This window comes from Crocodylus porosus, unplaced genomic scaffold, assembly GCF_001723895.1.
Source record: "Crocodylus porosus isolate Cpor-Errol unplaced genomic scaffold, CroPor_comp1, whole genome shotgun sequence".
NCBI lineage: Eukaryota > Metazoa > Chordata > Crocodylia > Crocodylidae > Crocodylus > Crocodylus porosus.
In genome coordinates this window covers 18792850-18801935 of record NW_017728912.1, presented here as the reverse complement: position 1 = coordinate 18801935, position 9086 = coordinate 18792850, and the positions used below count along the sequence as shown (strand labels likewise).

Here is a 9086-nt window from a genome sequence, read left to right as displayed (position 1 = left end):
GGTACCTCCCCCCCATCTTGACGTCTGTTGGGCCCCTTAGTGCTTACCTGCCCTGATCCAGTGCATTGCTCGTGGCTCACTGATCCTAGGTTCTCCTTTATCCTTTGCTTTCCCATCCCCCCAATGAATCTAGTTTAAAGCCCCTCGGAGGAGATCAGTCAACCTGTAAGAAAACAGACTCTTACCCTTAGAAGAGAGATGAAGGCCATCGCATCCCGGGATGCCTCTCTTGTGGAAGTGTGGATCATGGCTGCAGAAGCCAAAACCCACATGATGGCACCAACTCCAGAGCCGCAGGTTGATTTCCCTGATGCAGGCATCCTGATGCTGATGGTGAGTGCTGATTGGAAGGATGGATGAGAAGACCACCTGGCCCCCAGAGCCATCTAGTCATTCATGATGTGGTTGAGACTACTCCTTGCTGCATCATTCAAGCTCATATGGGCGAGGACCATGAAATAGTAATCAGAGGGCCAGATGAAGTCGGGAATCCTTGCAATGATGTCCTGGCTCTGAGTAGGCAGCAAACTTCCCATGCTGTGGAATCCGGTTGACAGATGGGACCCTCTGTGCCTTTCGGAAGGGAGTCGCCCACCACGATGTTCCTGTGTTTCTTCCTCCAGCTGCTCTGTTGTTGCTCAGCCTGCCTGGTGTTTGTCGCGGATATGTCTTCCCCTGCAGTTTCCTCTGCTGCATTGTCCCCCAGTGCTGCCAGGGCTTCGTATCTTTTCCTCAGTTGCATTGGGGAAGCAGTCGCAGCCACATGCTATCTAGCTGTGGAGGTAACTGTCCTCCATTCAGCTGTCCTAGGACTCTCCCATGATGTCTCTTATCATAAGCTTGAGCTCCAAATCTCTACTGAATATGTTTTCAGAAGTTTGGTTTCCCTTGTGAGGCCACCTTTTTATTTTTTCTCACCCATAAATAAAGCCACGCACCTAATGCTCACTTTTTTTAATGCTCGGGCTAAATTACAGACAAAATATGAATGTCTACACCTTTAACTGCCCAACCCTGTTTTGTAGATAGGGTAGTTAGAGATACAGCTAGTCCAGGGGTGGGCAGTTATTTTGGCTGGAGGGCTGTTTAATGAGTTTTGGTGAGCTATTGAGGGCTGCAAAGGTAGTTCTGCCCCTGCTCACCATCTTGGGAGTAGAAGTACTACCTTAAAACCTGAACTTTGCTACTGAATGACCCTACCTTTGCCTCTCTCCAGAAGTACTGTTTGGGGGGGAGTGTTGCCATCTTAGAACCAGAATAAAATAAAACATATACTAAAAATCAAATATCTACTATAACATATTCAAATTTCATTTAAAGAAATGTTTTATCCTGATTTTAGGTGTCTTTGCATAGTGTTTACAGAGGCAATTGCATAATAGCTCAAAATAGCCATCCTCTTTTCTATTGTGTATGGGGTGTGGTTGCGGGGTGGGTATGTATGGGGAAGGGTGTGGGGGTGGGGCATGGTGTGGGTATGGGGCTTGTGGGGGGTGTTAGGGATGTGGGAGGGTGTGTGTGTGTGTGTGTGTGTGTGTGTGAGCCCCCTCAATGGTGTACAGCTCCTGTTGCCAGTGGCTGCAGCAACAGGCAGTGGGCCTTTGGGGCACTCATGGCCTGTGCAGGTGAAGCCTATTGGCAGTGTGCCACTCTGGCTAGTTTCAGGAACTGCACATGGCAACAGGGAGCAGGGCCAGGCCAGCCTGGTTTCATTTTTCAGGGCTCCTCGTGGCTCACATGCCACTCCTGGGACCCATGCAATGGAGCCAGCAGCCTGGCCCTGCACCCTGCCACCACATGTAGCTGCTGGGACTCCACCAGGAACAGGAACAGGGACAGGGAGCAGGGTTGAGGTGGCCTGGCTCCATTGCATGGGACTTACAGCCACTTCCAGCAGAGTCCTGGTGAGCTGCACATGGCTGCAGAGAGCAGGGAAGGCCCAAAGTTCCATCACGTGAGGCTTCCCCTTGTTGGCATGTGAGCCACAGGGAAGCCCACAGGCTGACCTGGGTGCTGCACTCCCACCTCCCTGTTGGGCACAAGCTCTACCAGGGCTGACTAGTGCTTCCTGAGTCTGGGGGGACACAATTTGTGGGTGGGCCTGGAGGCAGGCCAAAAGCCCCATATCCACTCCTATACTTGTGTGCCAAGGCTTGGTGCCACCTTCCCCCCACCCCCCCACTGGCCCCCAACACGTTGACAGTCCTCATGGCAAAAACCTGCCCTGCCCTGAGCAGTGTCAAGTTTGGGGCCAATCTCAGGGAGGGCGTGTACCCCCTCTACCAGTTGCCTGTGAGCTCCATGGTCCAGCTGGCCCTGACCCTGTGATCCATGATCCCACCCAGATGCAGCTTCTCCTTGCCTGCTGCCCAGAGTGCTGCAGTAGTGACAGGAGGAGGAGCTGAGCAGTACCCCTAGGTGGTTGCAGCAGTGACAACAGCAGCCCTGCCTAGAAGCAGTGTGCTGGCTAGGGTTGGGCTCCCAGCTGGGGCCCTTCTACTGTGTGAGGTTGGGAGTGCAGTGTGCTGCCCTGGTTGGAGTGGATGGGATTCAACCCCATGTAGCGTGCAGCAGGGGCAGTTGCAGGATGGGCCAGATGCAATTAATTGATGGGCTCTTGCCAGATGAAATTGCCTGGTGGGCTAGATCTGGTTCGTGGGCTATATTTTGCCCACCCCTGAGCTAGTCAGATGTCCCTGTGCAATATACCTTGTATGCATAAAAACACAAGCACAGATTTTGCATGCGTAACTTGCTCCCATAGAGAGGTTGGGCCTCAATAATTGAAAATATAGGCATGGGTCATAGAGATATTCCAGGCTATATATTTTTATGCCAAGATTCATACTGAATCAAATTTTTATGGTTGAGCTATAAGCCCCTGAAAAACTGGGTTTATAATGGAAATGTTGAAAGACCCTCAACTTTAGGACCAGGCACAGCTATAATTTTACAGGCATTAGGCATCTGAAATAACTTTGTATAAAGATTACACTGGGATTTGTCCCCAGTTTTGTAGAAAATACTTAATGTTGAACTATATTTTATGCACACAAAAAGACTTACTTCATAAGACGAGGAGCTCAGGGATTTACATTCCAATATTCAACAACACTATTACTAAAGTGCTCTTTTCACTCTTATAATAGAGTTGTCATAAACTATATATTTTAAAATGTCTCAAACTAAATTTATTTAAAGATTGTATGAGGAATATCAATTCTAAATATTTAAGATGGAAAGTATTTGGTGTATTTAGGACAATTTAAAATTGAATCTTCTAACCAAGATTGCAATACTGTTCTTTAGCAATAGCAAAAATTAATAAATTATTGTACATTTTAAATTTCATATATACATGCTGTCTTTTATTTAAATTACCTTGTTATCTAAACTCTGTCTCACGAAGGAGTGGGAACATAAATGCTATCCTTGTCTTCAGTCAACCAGGATGACACCCTCAGAGTATCAGATACTCACCTGCCAGTTTGGAACAGGTAAAAGACCTGCAATGTGATTGTGTTGCAGTAGAAGAAATGTGCCACTTGTTTGCTGACTAGTACATCATCTGAAGCCGATGTCAGCAGCTGGCTATTGAGATGTACACTTGATTTTATGGGAAGAATAATAAATTGTTGTCCTCTACATGTTGTGCTAGTTTTCCGTGGTCAATTTTATATTGGTAGAATATCTTGCAGTGACCCAGATCCTCTCTTCCATGATAATAAAGCCAATTTTTTTTTTTTTTCAAATAGGATTTATGAATGTGGGCAAGGAATAATGCTATCCTTGCTATAACTTGATGTGCTATGTGCTGTGCACCAAAGATAGTGGCACACTCTGTCATCTGTTTGCATGTAGCAATGGAGAGTGGATAAAAGGTCTTCTCCAGCCAGCACATTAATGTTGCCATTTGGGTCACCTACTCTGCCTGGGATGCTAAGCCAGAAGGCTAGATGTTAAATGTTGCCTATCAGATGGGGTATTTGCAAGTCTGTACATGCCATGTGGTGGCCCCTAGGAGATGCAAGGATTTTATTTTGTTTGTTATAGGTTCCTGCCTTCATTACTATAATAACAAAATTCCAGTGGTACATCAAACTGTGTAATAAACTGGGAATAAATGGGATTTATAGGGTTATAATCTGGGAGCAAACAGTTTACCTTGCTGTGCATGACTCATTAACAAGGCATTTTGCTGTGTTACCTACAGGGGCTTCTGCTGATATTGGGGAAAACTTTTATTAGCTGGAAGAGCATAGGTGGAGTCCAAGACTGGCAATTTGGCATTGTAGCCTGTCCACAGCCATATTTGCAACTTTGGAATGTACACTTATGATTTACAGACACTCTTCATCAAAAAGTGGAGTAGTCTGGAAAAGGCTGGGAGACCCATAGCTAGGTGTTTTTTAACTGTAGGGATTTCCAGAAGAGTAGGACTTTTGTTTATCTTTTTCAGAAGCACCTCTGGAAGTGGAGCCAGTGCACTTCACCATTACAACTTTGAACAGTTATTTCTTGAAGTTGTAAAGGGGAGGGAAAGAATTCAATGACTTACCTTAAAAGTGGTGTTTTTCTCAGTATCGGGTCATAGTAGTCTTAGCTGGTTTGGAAAGGCCTCTGATACAGTAAGTCGGATATTTGGGGGAAAACTCTCATTAGCTGAATACTTAAGTGAAGTGTGAGTTGAACCACACATGAATTTAACAGTATAAAATATGGCAGTGATAACATAATCCACTTAAGAGACAGCATTGCCATCATTCTTGTTAGTAATTAATCATGTGCCAAATTAGGGAGCAAATGGTAACAAGGATGGTTAAATCACAACTTCCAGCAGCACAGCAGGCAGGTATGTGACGACTGAAGGAATTATCTGCCGTTTTGTAAAAGGTTAGTTTGGGAGTATACAGAAGGGAGGAAATCAGTGAATCTTAAAAGGCGGGTAACTTTTTCTCTACAATTAGTACAGATAAAAGACCGTCTAGCTGCTGCTTTGCTTGCCAAAGGAGACAACTGTTGGTGGTTTTATAGCAGCAAGTTATGAAAAGTGAAGACCTGCCCATTTAATAAATTCTTTGTTTTGCTCTATATTTTTTTTAAAGTTACAGCTGTAGCATATTTTTCCTCTGGTGGTCTATGAACACAATTAGCCCTTTTTGTAAATGAATAAATTTAAACTTCTTCTCCAGCTAGTAAATGTTGTCAGCATAACTTTTTTTATCTCTCACCCCTAGAATGATTTTTTTTTTTTTTTTTTTGTCCAAGTCTTCTGATGATAGACCTCTAGTCCAGTAAACACTTGGGGTAAACTTCTGCTCCTGCTGGGGCTCAAATTTCACCCCAACCTCACTTGAAGGCTGTTTAAATGAGTAAATGCTTCTTATTCTTGCATCTTTGGAGGGTAGGAGCCCTGTTAGAATTACACTAAATCATCATAAAACAGAAACCATACCATGTGGTATATGTGACCATTTACAACTCTGTTTTGCTCCGTGCACAAGACACTTTGTCACTGTAGCAATGTGCTGTGGTCACGTAGCATTGACGGGCACAAGCTGTGGTGCTGTAGCAACATTCTCTCTTGCTTTAACACATCACTACAGCTATGTAGTGGCTAAAAATGACCGTGCCTCGCTGGCACGGTGCAGTGACAGCTGTTATTGCGCCCTCATTTAGTACTTCCTAAAGGAGTTGTAACAATGGCACCATACGGGCATGTGTAGATGCACCCACTGAGTGGTTCAGTGTCTCATGAACGGATAATATCTTCCTAACATCTCTGTGAAGTATGAAGCTTCATCACCCCAATGCACAGAAAAAGGCAAAAAACCTAAATTATGTTGCCTAAAATTGTATAAGAAGTATATGTAAGGACGATCTAGGAACTGAATCCAAATTTCTGAGTCCTAGTTTGGTTTCTTAACGGCAAAGCCATCTCTTCCTAATCTAGCGCAGTGCAGATTTTAGGTACTGACTAATTTGATGTTTCTGGGAGAAAAACAGAGAGGGTGAGGAGACTGCAGTTCAGATTATTCTATAAGCTAACAAATAATGTCAAGAAAGCCTGCATCTAAGGCTTATTTTGCAGGTAGGTAGAAACAAGATCAAATCTACAACTGGAAGCATGTATGTACAAGAAGATATGTATGCAGGTGATTAGTCATATGGTTATTATATTTATTAGTAACATAGATATGAAGGACATCTCAGAGTGCATCTGGATTAATAAGGTTAGATATTGTGGATTTAAATTTTGCAAAGTTGTTAATTGCCACTTGATGGATAAATAAATAGGAGGTGGGGTTGCCACAGCCAAATTACATATTTATTCTATGTAATATAATTTCCATGAATCCTGAGAAGATTTTGGTTGAGCAATACAGATGTTTTAGCTCATGGGCTAAGTTATTTAGTCACTATTTTTCAGTAATGAGTAAGTAATAAAGTATGCTAGAGCCCAGCAGTCCTCAAAGTACTCCTGAGACTGCCTTACTCTTGTTTCATTTCCTGAATGATGCAAACTGATTTCTTTTTACCTATTTAGGCATACCTAAATAAGTGCAGAAAATCATTTTGCAAGACATAATGCATATTTTAGCAGCTGTAGAAAATATTTTAAAATAAGTGTTACTCTTTTTAACCTCCAGATTTTGAGGGGTACCTTCAAGAATGCAAAAATCTAGAAATTCTTCAGGCCGAAGGTTTTTCTAGGATGCTCCGTATGGGAGGATAAATATATTTGGTTCGATGGATATTTAGCAGAAATGGTTTTCCATGGAGACATGGGGGTTGGTCTGCTTTTACTCTCTCCAGCAGAGACTGGGATTTTGGGATACACTTGTTTTTCTACTTCAGTTGCTTCTAATTGTCCTAACTTTCCACTGTAATTCTTACCATATAAATTATGAGGTGGTGACGTGAGCAGCCAGGAGAATATTGGTCCGGTTCAAATACCAATTTGTAACTGTCATGTTAATTTGAGACCTGACACTATTGTCAAACTATGATAATTATTAAGCAAAATGATCAGTGTGTTTTTGTTCATACAATATTTGTATGCTGCCATGTTTGTTTAGTAAAAAAAAGTACTATGCTATAAAGTCTGAAAGTATCTTTTCGAGTGAATATGTTCTTGACCCATTTGTGAAGCTCCAATTTTTAAACAGTTGTAAATGCACAACACTTACAAGTCTACATTAAAAAATATACTGAGAGTTAAGTTATTGGAGAAATAGAAATGTCAATCATATATGTTTTAAAGCCTTTTTTTTTGTGCCACATGATCAGTTGTGAAGTCTGATTTATAGCTTAAAATATACTGTCACCTTTTTTTAGTGGTGATCTTAAGGAAAATGTTATTGATCAGATTTGATAAGGCTGGGGGAAATGTGCAGGAGTGTGCACTTAGAGTGACACAGTAGTGGCACAAATTTGTGCTGCTGCTTTGTGCCATACTGCACGCCCCTTTATGTGTGCTTTGGTGATAGACAAATTGTCCTGTTTTGGGTAAACTGCCCTTTTCCTGCTCCTCCAAGCTTCTGGTGTGTTGGAGCAGTTGGGGCACAAATGAAATGGTTAGAGACACTTTGGCTGGCAGCCAAGGCAGCTCCCTGGTCTGAGCCTTCGTTTGTTCCAGGAAATGGTTATAGTGTGCATCATACTGTTTTTTTTTTCCTCAGCATTTTGTTGTGGTTTTTTTTGCCACTGGGAATTGCCAGTAGCAAATTTTGCCCCTGCGCTGCAAATTTGCAGTGTGGAGCACATCTTAACATTCTAGGCATGCAGTTTACAGTGCCGCAAAGAGATTTGCAGGACCACAAACCGCACGTGCCTGAATGTCTGGATGTGTGGTATGTGGTGCCACACACTGTACATGCAGGCATTCCCTATGCTGCTACCTTGCAATGTGGGATTATTTTTTGTTTTCTGGGGTTTGTTTGACCATGTGAGATTCTGGGGTCAAAAAACCTGGCACCCTAAAGTGGGGCAGCACACATGGCAACACCTCATGCTGCCCAAAACTGGAGCCTGTCCTGCCAGAGCCATAGTTCAGCTTCAGGCCAGGCTCCCAGCTGCAGGAGCACCATGGCTGCAGCTCCCTGAGGCCCCCAGGACCCCAGCTAAGGCTGTTGGGGTCAGCACAATTACTGGCCCCAGCCTCCCCTACCCCACCTGGCAAGTGCCTGTGCACTGGAGGGCGTGTGGCATGGGTGTGCCCTGGGGACAAGTAGCAGTGGAACAAAGGGTGCTGTTGTTTCTTGTCCCTGGGGAAACAAATGTCTGTGATTTGCGTGGATGCCGTCTTAGACTGCAAATAACCATTTCAAATCCAGAATTTAAGTACAGACCTACTAAAAAACCAGACCAAACCACCGTAATTCTGTAAGCCCCATGCAATATTTTGATGGCTTTTCTGGCATTACCATGCATTTATAACCATACTACATCAGTAGCTGTTTGGGACAAATTTCAGGATTTTCAAAAGGTTGGGCTCCAGTAGCTCACATTGAACTCCTACCAAATGAGTGCACCACACTCTTATTGCTGAATATTCATGAGCTTGTCACAGTCTAGCAAGGGCTTGTCTGAATGGTTAAATGCTTGAAGCAAATGCAGCAAATGTCTGCGTAATAGCAGACATATCCTCCTGCACTTGCCACATATAACTACTGACTGAAAAGCTTAGAACATACTGGTAGAAGGGCCAGCAGATTTACATTCCTGCTGCCCATTATTATTTCAGTCAATTGATTGTCAATAGATCACATGTGTAGTTGGAGTCACATGTGTCACTGATTAAAATATACCATGCTTTTGTTGTTTGACATGGGCTTCATTAATAATTTTAGGTGCTTCAGAACACTTTGCAAGACAGAAACAAGTGAACTGACGTTCCCCTATGGTTACTTTTGCCCTGCTTCTGTGGTGCAAAGTAGCTACAATGTTGGTTTCATAGTTTCATAGTAGCTAGAGTCGGAAGGGACCTAGGAAGATCATCTAGTCCGACCCCCTGCCTTGGCAGGAAAGAGCACCGGGGTCAGATGACCCCAGCAAGGTGCTCATCTAACTTCCTTTTAAAAATC

The 9086-nt window shown here is 43.4% G+C and overlaps 1 long non-coding RNA gene across 1 annotated transcript in view; it reads left to right on the top strand.

The window, feature by feature from the left end:
• Nucleotides 1–777: 777 nt before the first annotated feature.
• Nucleotides 778–9086, top strand: part of LOC109309561 — a 24245-nt gene continuing 15936 nt past the window's right edge. The window contains exon 1 of the long non-coding RNA XR_002100963.1: nucleotides 778–788. This is a non-coding gene — a long non-coding RNA (uncharacterized LOC109309561). The remainder of the gene's footprint in view (nucleotides 789–9086) is intronic.